This window comes from Saimiri boliviensis, chromosome 5, assembly GCF_048565385.1.
Source record: "Saimiri boliviensis isolate mSaiBol1 chromosome 5, mSaiBol1.pri, whole genome shotgun sequence".
Taxonomy (NCBI): Eukaryota; Metazoa; Chordata; class Mammalia; order Primates; family Cebidae; genus Saimiri; species Saimiri boliviensis.
This window is the reverse complement of record NC_133453.1, coordinates 72,525,425-72,549,158: the sequence shown is the minus strand read 5'-3', so window position 1 is coordinate 72,549,158 and position 23,734 is coordinate 72,525,425. Positions and strand designations below refer to the sequence as shown.

The window sequence follows — 23,734 nt, the reverse complement described above, 5'->3', positions numbered from 1 at the left end:
AATAAACAATACAACAAATAAAAGAGAAACAGGAAAAAATTGCTCAATGAGTAACATAAGTCAAAAAAAGTAAGAGCAGCCCAAGAGGCTTTCAGGGAATTTTCAGCAGAATTTGAGGAACTATTTAAATACCACCAACCAAAAGGAATTGGGTAAAATACCGGAGAGGAGATGTAATGCCAAGAAAAGGATGGTACTTATGGAAATTGGAGTAGGATAATCAGATAAAGAATAAATGTGCTCCAGTAAATGTGCCAGAGGCATGTGGAACTGGGATTGAGGCAGCAGGAAGAATCAAATATCTGAATAATAAAGAAAAGATATTGCTTGTGGCATATTTCCCTTTTACCTTTCATGTTTAGACTCTGAATGAGTTATGAGGATATATCAGTATCCTATTGCTGTTGTAAAAACTTACCACAAACTTAGTGGCTTGAAGTGACACAAATTTATAATCTTACATTTCTGAGAGTCAAAACGCCTCAAATCCAGATCTCCGCAGGACAGTGTTCCTTGTGGTGACCCTAGGAGAGAATCAGTTTCCTTGCCTTTTCCAGCTTCTTTATACCTCCTGCAGTCCTTGGCTTCTGTGTGCTAGCAAAGTAGGAATCCAGGATAGTCACACTTTTCACCATGTTTAACTTAACACACCTGCAAAGTTCCTTCAACTGTGTTAAGTATTAATATATTCACAGGTTCTGGGGATGAGAACTTACATATCTTTGGGAAGGGCATTTTTCTGTCTACCATGGAGAGTCAGAAGGTAATAAAAATTACACAAATATATGAATTTCTTTAATTCATTTATTTATCATTGAAAGACTCTTGTACCTTTAAAAACCATTCTTTATATGAAGAGATTCATGCTTTCTAAGATTTTCCACTCCTAATCATACTGGAGTCTTAACCCTGTGAAAGAGAGAGAAGATATATGCATTTTATAGATGATTACACATGTGTTTATAAGTTAAAGCCTTTTAAACAAAGTTGCAAGCCTACTGAGTACCAGATCTAAAACAAAGCCATGTCTTCTAACTACAAATCAGGTGTTCTTTCTACAATGGTAAAACATTTCCCTGTGATTAAAAAAGACATTTAAAAATTGGATTCACCAGAAGTGTCACAGCAGAAATAAATGAAAAGGTAATTTTGATATTAACCCATCATTATATCTTTCCTAAATACATTCTTCATGTTGAATGAAAGTGAAAAAGTTGAACACATTTCCATTTGCTTCAAATTCTGGATTTAAGACAGATGTTCAAAGTGGTCTAGGAAGCTGAGGACATAGAAACTGGTACGGTCTTAGTTCACTGCTTGTCTCTCCCCTTCAGGTTTGAAAATACATATTACAAGATAGCAAGCACAAATGTCCAGAGAGTCAAGCAGGGTTTCTAAATGAGATAATTAGACTGGATGTTAGAAATCAAGCCCAATCATAAATAGTAGCTAATATTCATCTTCCAGAACAGAGAACAAAGTAGGGTGCAAGCCTGTAGCAAACTAGATTGTGCTTAGCTGATCACGAGGGGATGGCTTTCCCTCAGCACTAGATGCAATCTTGTTGCTTTGCAGAATGTGGACAGTGTTGGCAGATAACCATCTTTTTTTTTTAAAGGGATAAGCCAGAAATTTAAATTTTTATATTGAAGCACTCAAATTTTAATGCTTACTATTTTAAATTGTTTCAAGATATTAAATGGCCAGAAAAAAACATATATGAAGACCAGAGTCCACAGTGTGTTGCAAATTTATAATTTCTAGCATAAGAGCATTGATTGTACTAGACTTACCCATCCAAAAAAGTATTGAAAAAAAGAATGAGAAGCCATTGAGAGGTAGCCATTGAGAGGTTGACAATAAAATACGGTCTATCCAGTCCTTTCAACATTCCAAAAAATGACATCTGCTCCTTTAATATCCTTTTTAAACTTTATTTGTGGCAGTATTGATGGTAATAATTATTTCAAAAGAAAGCAAACAAATAAAAAAACAGAGTGAGGAATAGATGCAGCAATAAGACAAATATTTTTCTTTGATTTTTTTTGCTGAAACTACACTCACACAAAAGTCAAAATCACCAAAAAAAAAAAAAAAAAAAAAGTTTTAATCTTCAAGATGTGATGGGAGAATCTGAGGCAATCAGTATAGCGGGAGGATATTCTAACATTCCAACACAAGAGCTACATCATTTTTAAGAGATGACAGCAAAAATAGAAGAAAAATCAAGTGAATCCTGTGTCCTGTAAACCAAGCTAAAACGACATGTAGGATTAAGTGAGGATACTCTGTGCCAAAAGCTGATGGGCAGTCAGGGCAGATTGGGTTGGGGAAATGTCCAGCAGCTCTGGTGCCAGTGAAGGCTTGGCTGATTTGGCAACAGCAATCTGCTACTGTTCAGCAGAAGAAGCTGGGATCCTGATAAGAATTGACTTACGAGCCTGGAGGGAGTGACAATGGTTTCAGTGAGGGAGAGTTGACCACAGATGGAGGAAGATCATTGCATCAGTCCATTCTCACGCTGCTACAAAGAACTGCTCAAGACTGGGTAATTTATAGAGGAAAGAGGTTCAATTGAATCACAGTTCAGCATGGCTGGGAAGGCCTCAGAAAACTTACAGTCTTGGTGGAAGGGGAAGCAAACAGTCCTCTTCACATGGCGGTACAAAGAAGTGCCCAGCAAAAGGGTGACAATTCTCTTATAAAACCATCAGATCTCCTGAGAACTCATTCAGTATCATGAGAACAGCATGTAGGTAACCACCCCCATGATTTAATTACTTCCCACTGGGTCCCTCTCATGACACACAGGGATTATGGGAACTACAAGATGAGATTTGTGTGTTCATACTGACAAACCACATCAACCATTTCCTGTTTTGTAACTTCTGGTGATATAGACAGAAATGAGTGAAGTATGCAGTGGCTCTAATAGTGGAGAATCATTTTGAGTTTCTTAGTGAGGAAGGTCACACTGAATGGTCAAAGGCTTGGATGTTCTTGGAGTTGGGGGTACTCTCCATCAGCCAGAATTTTCAGTGATAGAAGTTGTGTCAGTCAAGAAGTGCTTCAGGTATGATCTGGAATTTATAATAGTACCCATTCCTCCTATTTTGATATAATTTAAATAACTTTCATAGAAAATCAACATAATCCCATCATCAAGAGGTAATCATGGCTACTTACACTATATATATATATATATGTTATATGCATACATACTGTAAATCTTATATATATGTTTTATTTGAAATGTGTAATATATGTGTAGTTTTATTTATATAAAACATCTATAAGTATATATGAATAAAACTTTCATATACATTTTTCATATATGTGATATATTACATATCCTATCATATATAACATATAATTTATATAAATAAACCTTTCATTCTGAGATCTGCTGAAATCTTACATGATTTCTTTTTAGTTTACATATATTGTTTTACTCTTTCAGCTGTAAATTTATAATTTGAGAAATGCATTATGTCATATAACCACCATTGTAGTATCATGTAGAAATTTTCACTGCTCTAAAACATCCACTATGCTTCAGGTGTTCAGAAACTTCAACTTGAACTCCTGACAACCACTGTTTATTATCTCTGTAGTTCTGTGTTGTCTTGAATTTCATACAAATGGAACAGCACAGTATATAACCTTTGCAGACTGGCTTCTTTCACATAGCAATATGTATTTTAAGATTCATCCATGTCTTTGCATAGTTTTTTAGCTTATTACTTCCACTTTTCATTGTTGAATAATATCCCACTGTATGAATATACTATGGTTTGTTTATTGATTTGCCTGTTGAAAGACATCTTGGTTACTTTCAGTTTTTGTCATTATGAGTAAAGTTACTATAAACATTTGCATGAAGGCATAAACATTTTGGGCAAACATAACCTTTCCAATCAGTTGGGTTGATACTAAGGAGCATAACTGTTAAATCATATGGTGAGACTATGTTTAACTACGTAAGAAACTGCCAGACTGCCTTCCAATGTGACTGTACTACTTTGCATTCCCACCAGTAATGAATGAGAGTTCCTGTTGCCCTGCACATTCACCAGCAGTCACTATTGTATTTTGGATTTAACACGTATGTCATGGCATATCGTAGTTGTGTTAATTTGAATTCCCTAATGACATACGATGTTGAACATATTTTCATGTGCTTGTTTGCCATATGTATATCTTCTTTGGTGAGATCCTTTTTTTTTTATCTTTTGCTCACTTTAATTTTTTTTAATTGTTGAGTTTTAAGAGCTTTTTGCATATTTGGGATACAAGCCCTTTATCATATATGTGTGTGGCATATATTTTCTTCCTGTTTATGCCTTGTTCTTAAATTCTTTTTACTGGGTGTTTCACAAAGCAGGGTTTTTAATTTGAATAAAGTTCAACTTATCAATTTTTCACTGTCATGGAACAAGTTTGTTTTTAACCTGCTGTTTCCACATAACAATATGTTTTAGTATATTTCTTGCTAATAAATATACATTTTTAGTATCAAAAAGAAAAAATACTTTCTGATACAAAGAATAACAAGGGATGTTTTCTACATTTTTAAGCATAAAATTACAAAAAAATTTTTTATTTTATGAGTGAATGTGTTAAAATTTTAATATAGAATTCAACCTATATTATATTATCTATATGTTTTTATCTCTATTTAATTTAATTTTTGTTGTGCTATCAGTGTTGCAATGTCAAGGTGAATGTTGAAAGCTAATCAGAATGTCAACATGTCTTTTGTTATGCTATTTAAAGTATAGCCTAGTTCTTTGTAATATAAAATAAAAACCTTTAAAACCTAAGAATGGACTCTAGAGACAAAATGTGTGGTGTGGAAGTGAATTTGAATCATAGAATTCCTGAATTTAAGAATAAAATTTAAAAGCAAATTCAAGACTCTGGGTTGTTTTAGTCCTTCGGATTACCCTTGATTGATAATAATCAAGACGTGGAGGTTTATTACAAATAAAAAACTTGTATTCATTCTTCTATTCTAGAATTTGTACACAAACTTCCCTTTCATTTGCAGTAATGTTAATCAAGTAAATTAGTACGTAATATGCACCGGACAAAAAAGATATCTTGCCTTATGCCATTATCTCTTTAATCTTCTCAGTTTCCCTTCAAAGGAACTATTATTAACTTAATTTTACAAATGAGAAGACTAATGCTCTGGGAAGTTAAGTAATCCAGCATCACACAGCTAATAGGTGATGGAGCTGGATTTTTAACCAAGGACTGATTTATTCAAGAGCTTGAGCTTTCTCAGCTACTCATACACAAATAATTACCATGCAAACCAAGTGTGTCACGTATTTGACATAAACACTTGGGAGATAAGGCAGAATAGACACAAATATAGTGTCTGGCATGTGATAAAAAATAACCTCATATGATATGATAATGAGTGTAATAAGAAATCAGTAAGAACTGAAATAAATTGGTGAGACAGAACTAGTAAGCTGATCAACAAGCCAACTTCCCTTTCCTTTTGGACAGCTGGACTTCATTTTTCAGCACACTTTCTAGTTATTCTGGCCATTATTATATATCATTTCCAGGCCTGGCTCATAAGAATCACCTATATAATCTTTATTTCTTTGTGCTTCCATCATCCTGTATCCTTGAAAGATTGACTACAGTAAAAACTACCTACCCTCAATTAGATGTTATGAGTTCAAGAAATAAACTTCCACTATATTGAACAAATGCTATTTCAAAGTTTGCCGGTCACAATCAGCTAGTATTATCTTGATTAACACATGAGAAGTATGTGGTACCAGAAGTGGTACTAAATCTAACATAGCTAGCACTGCTTAGAAAATGGGTAGCATGCTGCAAGCAAATTAATCTTATGAGTTGGAAAAATACAGAATAATAATACCATGCACAGGCAAAATAATTTGAAAAAATGATCTGCAATGAGATTTAGGTGCCCACTGAGCATTTAGAATTAGGAGAAAAAGTTGAAAAACACAATCATAATGCTGTTCATTACTTGTTAATAGCTAAAGTTAAAAAAGATATTTCTAAAAAGAGAGAGGAGGTCTATTAAGAATTGGTCAGTTTATAAGTAGTAATGAAAGATAATAGTGACAGTCCAAAAAAATGGGAGGTTAAACTGTTAAAAAAATCATACTGGTTCTAGTCTTCACATATTATGGGCTACAATTTAAAAACAGAATAAGCAACTTGGTCCACTAAGTTGCTTTAAATGTGTGTTTACCCTGCTCATTTATGTTGACCTCAAGGAACCCACTGGGTTGAAAGCTGAGGACAGAAGAGTAAGGATAAAAACATATAAATAAGGCTTGAGAATTACGTCTAAGAAGAAAACTTCAAGTGTGATACTAACACAACTGTCTGAAAACACCAGCACAAAAACCTATTACATCTTTGATAAGTTGTATCATCAAATAAGTCAGAAGCTCATACTTCTGAAACAACTACAACAACAAAACCTTGACTCTTTAGATTTTAAACAACTGTAAAGCTCCAAACCTGCACCAGCAAGAAGCAGGCTGCAAAAACAGGACAGACATATGCAGCATCACCAGCTTCAAATGGAATCATAGAGAATAATTTACAAGGAAGAATCTCCTGCAGATGGAAGCTGGGCCATAGAGAAACATGCACAAGAGAGTTCCTCCCAGAAAGTAAAATCAGGGACTCATTAAGGAATTCCCCTCACCCAGGATCAGGAATTTCACAAGGCCAACAATAAAGTGTTCTTGATTGCTATGCACCAGTATCTCCTTAGTATATCCCATTATTCTCATTTCTAAAAAGATAGTTTTCAATTGTTACTTTATATGCCTTTGTTCATTGAGTATTCATGTCAGATAACTTGTTTTTTGGTTTGTAGTTAATGAGGAGGCACATTAGATTCTGGTAGAGAATAATGTGTACATCTTGATTTTGAGCCAGATGCAGTGTCTAGTTGGGAACTGGTTTGTTTCTGACCATAGAGGGCTTGAATGAAATTAAAAAGGACAGCAGAAACTGAGGAAGTGTTCACTGAAAGTGTTTCTCTTTCTTCCTGGGAACATAGCTAGTCTGCCACCCCCAAATTCTTTTGCAGTTGATGTGGCCATGTCTATGAGTTCTGGCCAATAAAATGTCAGTATAAATGAGACATACCACACCTAAATGTTCCTTCTAGCTCTTGCACACCATTTTTCATCACGATGTTGATTCCAAAAACAAGTTTGACAATTATATGTTGAAGATAAAAGTGCTTACAGGACTGTGTGAGGCAAACCCCTTTGTCCTTCCTCCTCACATTAATGGAAAAAGAATGAGTTAAAACAAAAATCCTATTGTGTTACACCATTGATATATTATGCTTTATGTGTTGCAAGATAGCTACACTAATGAATACTTTAGAAAACACTTTTTGAAAAAAAGAAGGTGGTTAAATGAGCCATGAAATTTACTTGCAATGAAGAAAGATATCCACTTTAGTGGGAAACACATGAACAATAGCCTGAGACTCCATTGAGCTTTGAAAGACTATATGGTTGAGGGAAGTTAGCCACCTCAACTTTATAATTACTGTTACTCTAATAATTCATAACAATGATTATCTACAAAGCTAATGTATACTGAACATTAATCTTCCAGATACTGAACTAAGCACTTCATACATACTATCTCATTTAAATTCCAAAGTACCTCAAATAACTAGAAATTATTATTATCTTTTATTTTTACAACTGAGGAAACTAAGACATGAAGATATTAGAAACTTGCATTTAGATATTAGATCTTACATTTCATAAGAGGTAGACCTAGTATTTTAACTCAGGTTGATCCGTCTGCAGAACCTACATTCTCAATTAATCTATTTCCTAGAAACCAAAACACTTTAAAACTTCTCTGCCAATACTCACTTGAAAAATGTTCATGGAATGGTTGAGATTTTGAGGTTGAGTGTTCCAAATGGTCTAAATTACACTTCTGTTAAACGTATTTTTGGTTTATCAAAACCAGATTCACCTTATTGTAGGCCTATCACGTGTTTATTATTGTCTAGAAAAAAACCCAAAAATATATAGCTCACCTGTGTTTGTATCAATTTAGACTAAGCACTCCACTGAAGTACATATTGACATAATACATTAATGACCCAATGGTTAATTTTCATTAATTTCTCATTAAAAGTCAAGCACAAAACTATACTTTCATTTATTTTAGTTATTTTATTTCCTTCTTTTGACTAAACTGAAACTGTGCCTAATTCAATTACTCTGTTACTTTCTAGAAAATTGTGATGTTCTTGCCTCCAAAAGCTAAAGCCCTACAAAAGGGATATACGGTCCAGTACCAATATCAGCTGTTGGAAATTATCTTCTAGCTCGAATGGAAATGTTTCTTCTAGATTTCAAAGATTCCCATTCACTTCCCAGAAATAAAATCTTTTAAGGCTAAAAAGACATTAATTCGTTACATTAAAGTACCTGATTCAGTGTACTGTTAAGAGATTTCCAAGTTGCTACAACCACTTAAGGTTTTCTATAACATCTAAAGGATGATCCTGTTATAACATATTTGGTAAACTTGACTGCGGGATGTAAACCTGGGGGTGCTGTTGGCTTAGCACTACATTTATTCAAGATAATTACACAAAAGACTTAAAAAATCACAGGGCAGTGGCTCTCTTGAGAGCTGATCAAGCAGGCTGGAGGAGATAAATACAAGCAAAGTAAAATACACTGTCATCTTTCTTATATAAAATAACATTAATTCTAATATAACATATTTCTAGCACCTAAAGCCTAATAGAGATGTTAAAAATGTATCATGCTGGGAATCTAACTTATCTTATCCTCTGCAGCCATGTTTTGCAATGTTCTTGTTATAAATATTTATAATTAATGTCTCAATCGAACAGTGCTTGATAACAATCAGAATTGCTTTTCTAAGGATGAAGTACTCAAATCAAGTACTATTTTGGTTTAACTGGTGAGTGTAATTTTAAAAAACTGCTATGGTATATACAAACAAAAAAGTCAAGACCAAATCATTGAATAATACAAAAATAGAAGTCATTATTACTAAATTTTTAAAAATTAAAAAAATAATGGTTTTTGTATTTGGATACTCACATAAAACTGTTAAGAATTCACAGCTCTTGGAAGATGAAAATAATATACAAAGGAATAGAATTTTAAGTAATTTCAGAAAGGATTACAGACCTTGGGCATAAAGATGTGGACTGTAAGATTTTTAATGTTATACTTCACATAATCTTGATTTTTAAAAAATTTTGAAGTGTAAAACTGTATTTTCACTTTATAATTAAATGAATATTAATTAGGAAATTAAATTTTTCTACCACCTAAAAATATATCCACTTTTTCTTTCTAATAACTGCTAAAAGTCCTTTCTGTTAGCAGATAAGGCAATTAGGCATGTTTGAGTCTACATGCAATACAACTGGTACATTATATGGTATTAAGCTCATAAACATATATCATCAACTTTCTGGTTTATTTAAAGGGCCAAAAATTCTTGACATAGCCAGTGTATAAATATTTTTTGAGCATTTTACCTTAAGGATTTCAACAGGAGATGTTCAAGTCTGTTACATTTTTCCTTGTGAATGTGAAAGTGTTCTGTGGTACTCACCGGGTCTCTGTGTAGCCAGCAGGCAATAAAACAGAAGCAACAATGGACTTGCATGCTTCACTTACCAACTAAACAACATAGTCTACCTCCCCCTAGCATCACCAGGTCAACAGCCAGTACTAACCGACATCAGAGGTATTGAAATATTCTTGGCAACTTGATATTACAGACATTTAGAGAAGTGGATTTAAAATATCAATCCTGCTATAAAATATGATCCACTGTTAAATAGACACCAAAGGGTACTGAATATAAAATATGCTTGCAGCCAACCTCCATAAGAAGACAAACAACAAAGAAAGCAATTGCTAAGGGAAAACACTGTAAGTTTATCTTCCATACAGTACAAAGACTAAGGCAGACTTTCCGAGCAGATAATATTTTTTTAAGAAAAAAAGCTTGACAAACTTAATTTCTAGAAAGTAATTATCAAGCTGCACTGTAGCATAAACTCCTATTGATCCAAATTTCTCTTTCTGTATGGACTTCACAGACTTGCATGACTTGGCATCAGTAAAAGCTAATGATGATTCATGCTATTAGCTTCAGTAGCCCCAGTCCCTAGGAACTCAGCTTTGACCTTTTATTAGCACTTTTCTCCCAAGGCAAGTAGGATTATTCTCTAGGCTCACTTCCTAATCACCCTAAAACACCTGGAGAATTTGTTAAAAGCCAGATTGAGTGAGGGTCTGGGATGCTAAAGGAAAGTGAAGAGTCAGTCTAAGGGAAGAATGTACTTGCCTGTGTAATCTGGACAGCAATCTTGGGAAAGCATGGAAAACTAAATTACTGTTAGAATTTAATTTATGTAAAGTTAAACTAGTCATAATTGTAAAAATTCATGTTAAATATTGTGGTTTGGTTTCACCTTTTAACATAATTTCTCCCTGCTCTTCCCCACAAAACCCCATGTAACATTTATACATTTGTTTTTCCTTGATCAAACATTTATTGAGATTCTATCACTATGCTAGACACTTAAATTGCATTGTTATGGTAATACGGAATCGTTAATTTTTTAAAATTAATTTTTTAGTCTCCTATGCTTTAAGTGACTTCAGAACCAAGTATTGGCTAATGAAGCCAAAGAGAATGCTGCACAAATAACTTGAAAATTCTGCTCCTTTTCTTCTTCCTCCGTCTTCTCGCCTCCCACTTCTTCCTCACACCCTCTGCCCTGACACACACACACACACACACTCAAGCACACCTCTTCTTTCTACTTTTCCATGTCATGCTGCACCAATGTAATATGCAGCTGCTCTTAAGTGATCACAGCTTAAAGAAAAAAAAATCATTATTAATAGACGTTGGATTCTCTTCCTCAAGCACATAACTGAATTATAAGTTATAAAAAACTGAAAATGGAATCTAATGAGATAAAGAAGTATCTTTTCTGCAATTTTGGTAATGGCTCAATTTCTATAACATAAACAAACACTCATATGAAGGATTGCATATGTTCAAACTTGATTTTGTTTAAAAAATAACAGTAATAAAGACTGTCAATAATTTAACTTTATGAAACGATGTCAATTCAAGTTTTTATAGAGCCTTCTGAATAAATCATGATTCTACTTTCATTTTAAAATATTGAATGTAAGGAAACTCTTTTCTAACGTAAGTAGCACACTTGAATTATCCTTTCTTCATTCTGCGTGAATCAAATGGTTGTCACCCTAATTGCCCTAGTACAATTATTTTTAAAGGAAACCAAAAATCTTCTCACCCAGTCTCATCATCTCTTGTCAATACTTAAGAGTCAAGAGTTGATTTTCGTATCAAATTTTGCACCTCCTTCCAAAATAAATACTATCCTTACTTTTTCCTAATTATAAATGATCTCCTAGTCTTGTCCTGCTATACTCTGTCCTTTGAAATATTTTACATTATCTTAGTTTCAATGATTTCCTCTTTATTGATAACTCTCAAATCTCAGTAGAAAAGAGTATGCTGTGGTGCTAAGAGCACAGGGCTAGAAATTTGAACACTTGCCTGTTTGGAGTCCTGTTTCCTATAAAATTCTGACGAATGACTTTTGTCTTTTATATTTGTGTGTGTATGTGGTGTGTGTGTGTACACACAGGTCCTAGTATAAAGTATATTTTTAAAAGTGCTAGTTATGATCATCTCAGTAGAATCTAATCCATCCTGTTTTCATTCTTGTCTTCTTGTTTTGATTTTGTTTCAATCTTTCAATGCGAAGAGAACCTAATGTAGCAATCTTTTAATGTGAGCACAAATAATATTCATTTTACAGATGTTTTATAGTTTTAAATATGATAATGGAGGTGTTCTGTGTTTGAAATTATCTAATGAGTCATATTATTTAGGGAAATAGGCGTTATTTCAGGTGTAAGTTACATCCAATAATAAAACATAAAAGTCTGTCCATTTAAATTAAGATGCCAACCTTTAAACTTGCATTTTTTAATCATATTGGAAGTGGCATACTGAAGGAACTGAAGGAAAAACATTCTAGCTGGGCAACATCAACAAATAAAGTGTACCTGACAGTAAATTTATCCTAAAGTTTACAAAGAAGTAAAGAACTTCTTTGAAACTTAATATGTTCATCTTTAGAAATAGATATTACATATCCATAAGGAAGAGGGTTACTGTAAGAATTAAAAGAATCGTCATTTGAGAGAAGGTAGTATTTATCATTAGGCTGCAGTTCCTTACCTTTTTAGAAGGACTTTTCTTCAAGAGTCCTTTGTGACTCGCAGTTTCAATTATAAGCTAATCCTCATCTCTAAGAAAGGCAGCTATAGGCTTTATTTTGTTTTTAATCTCTATTTTACAGATAAGATATACTGGGAAAGTTTAAGTGACTGACCTGTGATTACTCACACAGACATAACCAGAGCTGGAACTAGACTGGTTTCTCTTACTTCTTATTTGGTTTTCTGCCTGCTAGATGTAACTTTTGTCATAATGGATCCCAAGGAACTATTCGGTTCCTATTTCTAATAAATATAGATTTTCTACTTCAATTAATGTGAAGTTATTTTACATACTTTTGGGATTAGGTCAACCATTATTGACCATTATTGCTGGTAGTTACAAAGCCAATTTCTTTCTCTATTAACAAGTGGAATGAATTATTTCATTGCACAGGCAGAAAAACAGATATATCTGTAGGCCCAAAAAGTTATTAAATTAGCTTATTAGTCATATAACTAAATAACACGGACTATCTGTCCAATACATCGCATGAAATTCATAATAATGCATGAAAACCTATCATCAACATGCAACATTTTCAGATACTTTAAAAATTTTGTCTTGGGTTTTCATCTTTACTGACTTTAAATATTTCATGGTTTTAACAGTCAGTAGGTTGTTAATTATGAAGGTTTTTCTTTTTCTACTCAGAGCTGCTTATACAGCAATACTGATATGATAGCAATAGTGACATGAGCTGATTAGTGTTATAACTGTATGCAGACTGTGGATTTTATTTAGCTTTTTTGCTTCTGTAAGATAGTACGTAGAACCCATGCATTTTAAAGGATAACTGTTGCAAAATACTGAATAACATGGAAAGAGATTATAAAATACTGAAAAACAGCATAATTGGCAGGGTATGAGAGATTAGAAAAAAATATATCAATATTTGTGCATGCATATTTCTGCAAGTTTCTACATAGCTAGCAACATTCTGAAGTCAAGATTAGCTTTTAATGGAAAATCATTCAAAACTTAACTTTTATCAGGCATATTTCTAAATTGTCATTGCCTTTTAATTTTCTGATTCTGAGATTTAAATTTTAAGGTTTCTACATTTTACAAATACCAGCTCTTCCCGATGAATAAAATACATTTTTTAACAAACGTATTTATCTTTCTCTCCCAGATTTCAACTTCACTCTTTTATTCCTCTATTATTAATTTCTTCCCTTTATTACCTCATTTAGTCAATGAAGGTGCTGATTTTATTCCATTACACAATAATAAAGAATTACATATATAATTTCTAAAAACAAAACAACAACAAAAACCCCTCTGTTGATTAAAAATCTAGTGTGGTGTGGTCCATATCTCTGTTTTTAGCCTTAAAAAATGAACTTATCTATTTGTACAGCCAGTTCTTTTAAAAAGAGATAATCTGGCTCCCAAACTACATTGGTAAAGTGACTAAAGGGGAGGAAGGCATAAGAGAATTGGAAAGAACAGTGATGATATGCACATACTTTCTACAGTACTAATAGACGGCAATACACAAGTCTATTTTACAATCAAATTTTCCCTATAGGGCTAATAAAATTGACAAGTTTTGTTTTGGTAATCACAGGATATATGGAGTTTTTAAAAAGGAAGGTAAGTGAAGAAAAGGGTGACTACTATAAACAAAAAAGGATCACTTAAAAATACAATTAGCAAGAAGAGCTGCAGCATCATAGCCAATATATATCGAATTCCAGCAATTTGTCAACTATCTAGCTGATATACACACTTGATTTTTGACCCTCACAACAGCCTTGTGAAGGGGGTATGACTTATTTCCATCGAGAGGGTCACTTTGGGAAGGTTCCATGCTTATGAAAACCTTCATGTATAACTTATTTCTTTTTTACTAGAACATTGTCTATAAACTTATTAGTAGAACTCTGAGCCATTCAGACATATTTGCACTAAAGAAACTTAAAATCTTCCATAAGGATTGATAATTACAATTTAGGGGAGAGTGGTGCAGAGAAACATTTTGTCGCTTTTTTCCTTTTCTTGGTAAATAACAGCACTTGCTAGTGTTTGAGTCCAACACACACATTAAAACAAACAAAAACAAAAAAGCTATTAGAACATTCAGACTTGCTTATCCAAAGAAAAATGAAAAAAGAAAGCAAACCAATTAGGTTGGCTGCTTAAATTATCTTTCCCCATTCCCACGTTTGATACGTTTGGGGTGGGGAGGGGAAGGACGTTTATTTGGACGGAAGACAGGGAAGGTCCGCTCTACCTACAACTTGGACATTTCTCCGTGTGTTTCTTTGCCAGCTAGGGACACTCGGGGCTGATGACTACGAGGGGTGGTGCGGAGCCTGAGAAGTACTACTCTTCTCAGCTGCCACAGGGAGAAGGACGGGGGCGCTGTCTGGTGACTGTCCGCGTGATTCCTCCAAGGCGGCGACCACCTCCTGGGATTCGCTCTCCAGCCGCGCGGTTCACCCTCGGGTCCCGCGACCCCTCCCCGCCCCCTTCACCGCACCCCAGCGATGCCGAGACGCTGAGCCGCAGGGACGAGGCTCGGGGGAAAGAGTCACCCCGAGGCGCCCTTTCCTGCCAAGCCGCGGGCTCCTGGCGGTCAGAAAGAGCCCCAGGCCCACCCCTGCGGGTCCGGCTTCCTCTCCTCACCCGAGGCTCTCGGGCCGCGAGCCTCGAGCCTCCTACCCGGCGCCCCTCCCGCGCCTCCCCCATCCCAAAGCCCGGCAGCATCCCCGCCTCTCCCGGAAACAAGCCCGCTGAGCAGAGGCGGAGGAAAACCTTGGGCCTTCCGCTCTGATTGGTCTCCCCCGCCGCGCGGGGCGAGGCAGCGATTGGCTGCCGGGCGTTGTCAGTCGCCGAGGCCGGAGCCGTCGCCGGGGAAGCGCAGCCGGGCTCGGGTGCTCCGGCTGCCGCCGCGGCTGCTCGGCTAGTGCAGCTGGGCGAGCTCGCGCGGGCGCAGCCGCCGCCTCCGCTGCTGCCCACCCCGCCGCGCCGCTGGCGCTGCCGGTTTTGCAGGCGGCCGCCGGGGAGGGGCGGCCAAGAGAGCGGAGCACGAGGAGGCGGGGGCGGCGGAGAAGTGATGCTGGCGCCGGGGATCGCGGCAGCGGCAGCGGAGCAGCAGCATCTTCGGGACCCTGGCTGCGGCATCCTTGTGGCCCGCGCGCCAGCCCAACGGCCGGAGACCGAGCGCCCCTCGGGTAAGGTCCTGTCCGGCAGCGCCCGCGAGACACCCGGGACGGCTGGCGTGGTCTTTGGGGGTAACGAGGCGCGTGGTGGCCGGGGCACCCCGACAAAGGTGTTGGGACCCGGACCGCGAGTCCCGACGCCGGGCTGGGCTGCTGCCCGCGCCCGTGCGGCTCCAGCTGGTGCGTTCTCCCTTCCGCGCTGACAGATTTTGACAGTGCGGGGATGGCATTGTGTGAGTGTGGATGTGGATGTGTGTGTGTGCGCGCGCGGCTTGGGGCACTTTGCAGCGAGAGCAGTGGGTCCCCTCTGCGTGGCCCGACGTCCTTCAAGGACCCAGGCTGGGCTGGAGCGGGTAGGATGCTGTTGGCTCGGCGGGAGGGAGAACGCACGGAGCGCACGGGAAAGTCCACCGCGGCTCGTAAAGAGCCGAGCAAATTGAACTTTATTGCGTTGATGAAAAGGAGCTGTGGACCTGGCGCGCCAAGGGAGAGCCTCGTTCACTGAGGCTCTCTAAAGTCCCACTTCGCCCTGGGGACTTCAGAGCGGAAAGGAGGAGAGGGGAAAGTAACTGTTGGTCTGCATCACCGAAGAAAAGGAGGAGAGAGAAGTTGGGGGTGGAGGGTGGAGGTTACTCTTGGGGAAGTGGCGACTTTTAGGTGTCTGAAGCCCCGCGTGGGAGGCTTGGTACAGTCTTCTGGAGCGCAGACTTGAGGATGGAGAGAGTCCCATTCTGAGGTCCTGTCAGCGGCTCCTCCTGCCTGGTGGCGGCGTAGGGCGCAGCGGGACAGCTTGGTGGAGGCGGAGCGGGGCTTGGACTCCCGACGGTTAGGCGTCGGGGTGGGGCCACTGCCTCCCCAGGCCGCCTTGGCCCGCGTGACCTCCCCGGTTGAGACCCGGCCTGGTGCCGAGAAAGTTCAGGCCCGCTGGTGTCTGGGCCATCAAACACAGGGCATGTTAACCACGCAGGGTAACCAGGTGAGGGTACCCAGCTGCCTTCAGAGCGTTGTTTCCTGTTAGATTATCTTATTTGATAAAGCTGTTGAGAGTTCCACCTGTGCTGCAAAGCCTTGCGCAGAAGGCGAGTTCTGTGCGCCGCTGCAAATGGATGGTGCTACTGGGCTACATCCGAATCTCCGTAGCTCAGTGCAGTGGCTTCTCCATCCCTGTTCAGGACGCACAAACTTACTCTTGGCGATTGTTTTCTTTGTGGTTTCTTGTCTCCGTGGGAGTATCTGCTTAGGAAAGTTCCTGAAATACCTCAGTACTAAGGAGCTCTCCTCACTCTGTCTCATATGGGGAGAGGCTCTGGTCCTTGACTGGCTATGGGGTTGCAGCGGGGAATGGAGGTGAACATCAGCTCCCTGCCTGCCAGCTTTGGTAAAACAAAAATCGGCTCAATACAAGGAGGCGGCTCTTGAACTGGGGACAGCATTTTTCTTGTTATGTAGCTCCGTAATCTCTTTCACTAGAGGAATCTTTTGTCCCAAACAAAACGAATCAAAACACAGCAAAAATACCCAAAACCAAACCATAGAAACCACTTTGATTGGGCTCATTTCTGATTTGGTAAAACAGAGAAAATGAAAGTAAGGCACCTAATAAAAAATACTGTAGAAAATCAGGAGGGAGCTGTCCAAAAATGTCAGGCATTTTTCAATAGTTATTTTTCATTGTAAGATTTTGTTTTCTCCCAATTTAGTAACTAAGTTATTTTAAAGCAAATTAATAACTTATGATAAAGTAGTAGTGATATTAGTTTTGTGTCCAAGGATGGTCTCGTGGTTTTCATCACTTAATTGTTGTGCTGTAAATGGATTTTTAAAATGATTTTAGTCACATATACTGCATTTGGACTACTAAAAAATTGGTGCTAAGTATTTTCTTTTTGGCATTCATCACATCTGGCTTAAAAGTGTGGCCTTCTGATGTGATTAAAGAAAGTATATAGTTTGTGGTTGCTGTTTCTATACAAATTTGCCTACTTCCAGGTGATTACTTTAATATTGCAATGTTGTAGTTATTGAAACCTTCAGGACTTTGATAAGGTTATTAAACCGGCTAAGCAGTTTATTTTAGTTTTGTGTTTCATTTATGCAATACCATGGGCTGGTAAAACTTTTCGTTTTTCTCATAGGTTGATATGAGGGAAATAGGATTAAAGTGTATGATACTTATTAACAATTTTAAAATAAACTTAAAACTAAGCTATCAGTAACAGCCAATACTAAAAGTGGAACTTCTAAGGAAAATTTTAACAACTTGGCTAAGAAAGTGATTTTTCGCCTCGATATCAAGTAACATTTTATAAATCCACGACATTATGTATTGGAGTAAGCCACAAGTTTTAAAATGGAATTGAGAGCCTTTGTGCTCATTTTAGCGTTTTGTGTGTGTGTGTGTGTGTGTGTGTGTGTGTGTAGCTTTTATTTGGAGAAAATCTTTTTTCAGATAATTTTTAAAACGAGTAGGACAAATATAATCAAGTGCAGAGAAATGTCAGTGGGCTTAAATATTAAGATAAAGCCATAGGAAATACGTTTAAGCGTAAGCATAAATGATGCAGAGTGTCAGCGTTGGAGGTGGGCACAGGCTTATGGGAGTGAATGGGTAGTGCCAGCCAGTTAGTTTATACAAGCAATTCAAATTCTACCACTTCTGCAAATGCACTTCAGCTTTAACTTGTTTTGCTTCAGGGCAGCCCATGAGCTTAGACTGCCATATATTCTAGATGAATTTTTGTAATGCAAGTAATGTCAACTTGTCAAGATCCTGGGCCACTGAATTAACTTTTTGACTTGTACAAGATCTTAATTTTAATACTCATCAGATAACTTTTCTAAAAAATTCACATCAATATGAATAGCAATGCCCATAGATACAAATACTTTATGAAATACAACTTGTCAAATAGTCACGATTAGTGTTTTACATGAATATGTAAGAAAGTGAGGTTTATAACAATTTGTTTTTATGAATAATGAAATCATTCTTTTTATAAAACTAAAAATTTTAGGGAAATTAACTTCAACTGATTAGTAAATCAGAAGTTCATTCTCATTTTTTCTCTGTCTCTTTCTGTCTGGCTGTGTCTTTCTTTATTTCTCTCTCTCTCATGACACAAAACACGTGCATACTAGAAACATTCTCAGAAAGAATTTCACCGTGCTGCATTTGAAACAAATTCACTAATCCATTCTGAATGATGAATGTGCTTCATAAAGGAATATTCTCATTCTCTTTAGTAATCTGTTGTGATACTGGTTTATTCAAGTGACATTTAGCAAATTGTACTATGTGCCTGCTATTTGTAAAATACTGTTTTGTTTTCTTGGACTGTGTGAATGAATATATACAATAGTATATGAACTCAATGAATACTTGTATGAATAAATCACACAAAAATCCTTACACCTTTGCAGTTTATATTTTATTGGTGTGCAATAGGTCCTAAAAATATAGTGATAATTTACATATGTATCTCCTACCAACCTATTTATTCTAAGTCCTCTATCCCATGGACCAATCTCTTTCCATCTCATTTTCTCTTCAACTTGTACACCCCACTCATATAGACCTTCACAAATTAATGTAAGAACTGAAAAATAATACACATTTCTCCTGAAGCTATGTATGAGAACAGTAACATTACATAAGATGTGAGGATTGAAGGCAAAAAAGAGAGATCTAAATATGATTATTCAGCAATAACATAAGATATCTGTCCTTTAAATATCTTTAAAAGTAAGTTATATTTTTCCTTAAGAGGAACTGGAAGACAACATTATCCTTGGTTCCATTATAATGGTTCCAGATTAACAACATTTAAAACAAAATAACAGTGTTTATGACTGTCCAAAGTCAAATCTACAGAATTCATTCAGAGGGGATGAGTGAATTTTAGTAGTAAGGAAAGATTCAAAAGCATATTTGTAATGAGAATTCTTCTTTCTCTTCCACATTGAAAGTATCACATTTATGTACCTCTGGAAAAAACTGATTTTAAAAAAACCCACTAGGGTTTGAGGTCGAAGTTTCCTTAAAGTTTATGCATCAAAAAACTAAAATGACTCATGATATGATCTTCTAGTAAGAAATGCCGAAAGAACAATTTTTAAGGAAGCTTGTCTTTAATTAAAAATAGATTTGGTGCTGCAGTCAGTCCAATTACAGATCGAACTTTGCAAAATTTTACCTAGATCCTAGGTTCTATTGTTTTATGCACAAAACTGTACATTATGATTCCAGTTTCACTTTCTATGCTTCTGTTTTATTACTTTCTTTAGGGTCTTTAGCTTACATCTCAGAATTATTACTTACTCTCATAGGAAGAATGGAACCTAGCTTGACTTTCAAAAACTGGTTTGCAAACGTTATTTTCATATTAGAAGTTGAAATTGTACTCCGAAGAAGCTATAGCACATAATGAATTAATGCCAATTTGTTCACAGGTTCTATGATTACAGGAGAATAGTGCAGGGTACATCTTATTCATGAAGTCTTTAGGCTGGGTGTGGTGGCTTACTCCTGTAATCCCAGCTCTTTGGGAGGCTGAGGCGGGTGGATCACCAAGTCAGGAGTTCAAGACTAACCTAGCCAATATGGTGAAACCCCGTCTCTACTAAAAATACAAAAATTAGCTGTGCAAGGTGGCAGGCACCTGTAGTCCCAGCTACTCGGGAGGCTGAGGCAGGAGAATTGCTTGAACCTGGGAGGTGGAGGTTGCAGTGAGCCAAGATCATGCCACTGCACACCACCCCCTCCCACCCCGCCGCCGCCGCCACCTGAGTGAGAGAGTGAGACTCGGTCTCAAAAACAACAAAAATGTCTTCAAGATTGCTGCTACCCACCCTGGTTTTAGGAGATGAAGGAAGACTTTCTGATACTGTTATCTCAATATTTTATTTCTCCATATTCAAGAATGCATTCACCACTTATTTAAGCCTTTATCTTTTTTGCCCTAGTTTTTCTTTCTGCTAAAATGCAAAACTTTTGGAAAATAAAGTTTTAAAACCAGAAGTAAATCAACAAATGGTTACCATATCTAGTACACTCCAGCTGATTATGAAAATGTTTATGAGAGCTAAGCAGGATTCAGATATTTAGAGCTGGGAAGAACCCAGGTGAGTAGTGCAACTTCCTCTAAGTATAAGGAAGAACTTATTCCAGGAAGATGCTATGTATTGCCAGTTCAGATGAAGTTGATTTTTATTGCCAGTTCAGTTGAAGTGAAAGATCCAGAAACATTGTTTAATGACGAAGTATACATGTTAACTCTTTGCCAGTTGCTCATTAAACAGTATTACATTTTGTAAAATGAGGAGAAATGACTGCATCTACTAGTTTGTGCATGTTATTGTTTTAATATCTAACATACTATTACATTGTATTAATATTATGCTTGGACCAAGAAAATGAGAAATTAGGATACATTTAGGGATGTCATCTAAGATTTATAAGGCTGGAGGTAACTTTGCAAGTAAAACATTTATATATATATATATATATATATACATATATATATATATATATATGTATGTATGTATATATACACACACACACACACACATATATATATATATATTTTTTTTTTTGAGATAAATTCTCGATCTGTTGCCCAGGCTGAGGTGCAGTGGTGTGATCTTGGCTCACTGCAACCTCCACCTCCTGCTTTCAAGTGATTCTCCTGCCTCAGCCTCCCAAGTAGCTAGGACTACAGTCATGTGCCACCACACACAGCTGATTTTTGTATTTTAAGTAGAGATGGGGTTTCACCATGTTGGCCAGGAAGGTCTCAAACTTTTGGCCTCATGATTCACCTGCATCTGTCTCCCAAGTGTGTGAACCACCACACCCGGCCTGTATTTAATTCATGCTTTATGTCTATAGCATATAGATGTATATACTCTCTATATACATATTTATAGACTCTATGGAATTTAGTCTAAGGAATATAACCTACAGAATAGAATCGCTAAAATAGGATTTCTTATTTCCGTCTTCTTACGGGACCTTTTATTTCCCAACATCAATCACTTTGTACTTCAGTGTGATTGACAGATGAACTTCAGGGACTCCAGGAAATATCAAAACTGTGGGCAGTTTTTGATATTGTTTTTCTTGAATGTTCTAGAATAAGAAAAAAATGCTTAAGAAAATTTAAAAGCTACTGCTGTAAGTTAGTTTTTGTTTGTTTTAGAACAAAACAAGAAAACTAGATATGGGTAACTCGCATGGAAAATGAGAGGATTTAAAAAAATTAAAAACCTATTTCTTGGTTCTCAAAGGAAAAAGCAAAGTTATTGATAGATTCTGTCAGGAAACACCTCCCACAGGGGCTTGAAAAGACGTTTAAATCTCCTAAAATGCTAATTTGAAACTGAAGAGATGGTTCATAACTGATATATTGCACTTAGTTGTGAATAATTGTAGTTAGCATTTTGATTAGTCTTTGGCTATGAGAGGTTTCCTTGATCTATATAGATGACATCAGGGCTGAATCAATTCCTCACTGAACAGAAAGACGTGGGCTTAGGACCCTAGCACTCAGGCAGAAACAACTGCCAGAAGCAGAGGTTGTTTGCATACAATTAGTTGTAAATTTAGATGCTACTAGACAGGAAGAATTGTGCTAAATGCTCACAAATGCACTATGGCTTCCCGAATAGGGCATATGAACTAATAGTTAGGCCTCCTCAATTCTGTGTTTGTCTATGCCAGTCATAGGGCTGGTAGATATATATCATAGTTCATCACTACTTTAGTTTTTATTTTTATAAAATAGTGATAGCATCACTGATTGCTTGAATTCCGATTTTTGAGGAGTTAGATGAAAAATAGGAGTAATGCATGTCAGTTTCTTTGATTGAACTCAACTAATTATAAACAGGAAAGGTGCTGTATTTTAAAATAAGCAACAACTAACAAATAATACATGGCATTGATAAAATTATTTTTGTCATTATTTTGGCCTAATTTATTTTATGTGAGGAAATAAAAGATAATCTTCAGTTTCTAGTTTTGCTGGCAAAAATACAAAATAGGCTGATCCTGAATTATTGAAGGCAGCTAAAATAGTCATTTTTCCCTCTGTTGGTTCTTTCTTTCTCTCTTTATTTCTCTCTTCATATACATATTATTTATACAACACATATATATATATAGTTTATATAACATATATACATTTTTTTCAACTTTATATTTTATTTATTTAGTTTTGAGACAGAGTTTTGTTCTTATCGCCCAGGCTGGAGTGCAGTGGTGTGATCTCTGCTCACTGCAACCTCCGCCTCCTGGGTTCAAGCAATTCTTCTGCCTCAGCCTCCTGAGTAGACGGGATTACAGGTTCCTGCTGCCACACCTGACTAATTTTTTTTGTATTTTTGAGACGGTTTTGCCATGTTGGCCAAGCTGGTCTCGATCTCCTGACCTCAGGTGATCCACCAGTCTCGGTCTCCCAAAGTTCTGGGATTACAGGCATGAGCTACCATGCGCAGCTGAACTTTATATTTTAAATGTTATAAGGAGTTATTTCAATGCTGTCTGAAATTTTCTTCTGATTTTTTGTCATTGTAAGCCAACAATCAGAAGCTATTAAATTCAAAAGCTTCCTAAGGGAAATTTATAATAAATGTAAATGAGTAGGGAAAAACAGTAATACTGAATGTGTATGTATATACACATATATACATATAGACAATCTCAGTGAAATTCCAATGAGATTGTTGTAAAATTTACAGAGATTTTAAAGTTCATCTAGCATAACAAGTAGGTTATAACAGCAAAGGATTTTAACATAAAAATGAATTAAGAGAAGTTGCACTTTCAAGTATTTTAAGATATTATAAGTGATGGTTAGCATGCAGACAAACTTGCAGAAGAGAATAAATAACCTCAGATGCAGACTCTAAAATACGCGAAACTAAAGCACAGTATGAAATAATCACAAATGTGTGGGGAAGTACAAAATGATTTATATATGGTTCTGGGAAAACTGAATAATTATTTGTGAAAAATGTAAACTCCCTACCTCACATTGCATTTTAAAATAAGTATAAGATGAAGAGAGAGTAAACATAAAGAAATTCCAAAACAAGCTAGGAGAAAATAAAGCCTTCATAAACAGAAACATAATGGGGAAAAGATTTTACCTTACAAAAGTTAACAACTTAAGTTAAAAATACCATAATTA

At 36.6% G+C, this 23,734-nt stretch overlaps 1 protein-coding gene across 1 annotated transcript in view; it reads left to right on the top strand.

Moving 5' to 3' along the window:
- Nucleotides 1–15,253: 15,253 nt before the first annotated feature.
- The window catches only part of B3GALT1 (beta-1,3-galactosyltransferase 1), a 582,223-nt gene continuing 573,742 nt past the window's right edge, over nt 15,254–23,734 (top strand). Inside the window, exon 1 of the mRNA XM_074399545.1 lies at nt 15,254–15,557. The gene's annotated coding sequence lies outside the window, so the exon portion shown is untranslated. The remainder of the gene's footprint in view (nt 15,558–23,734) is intronic.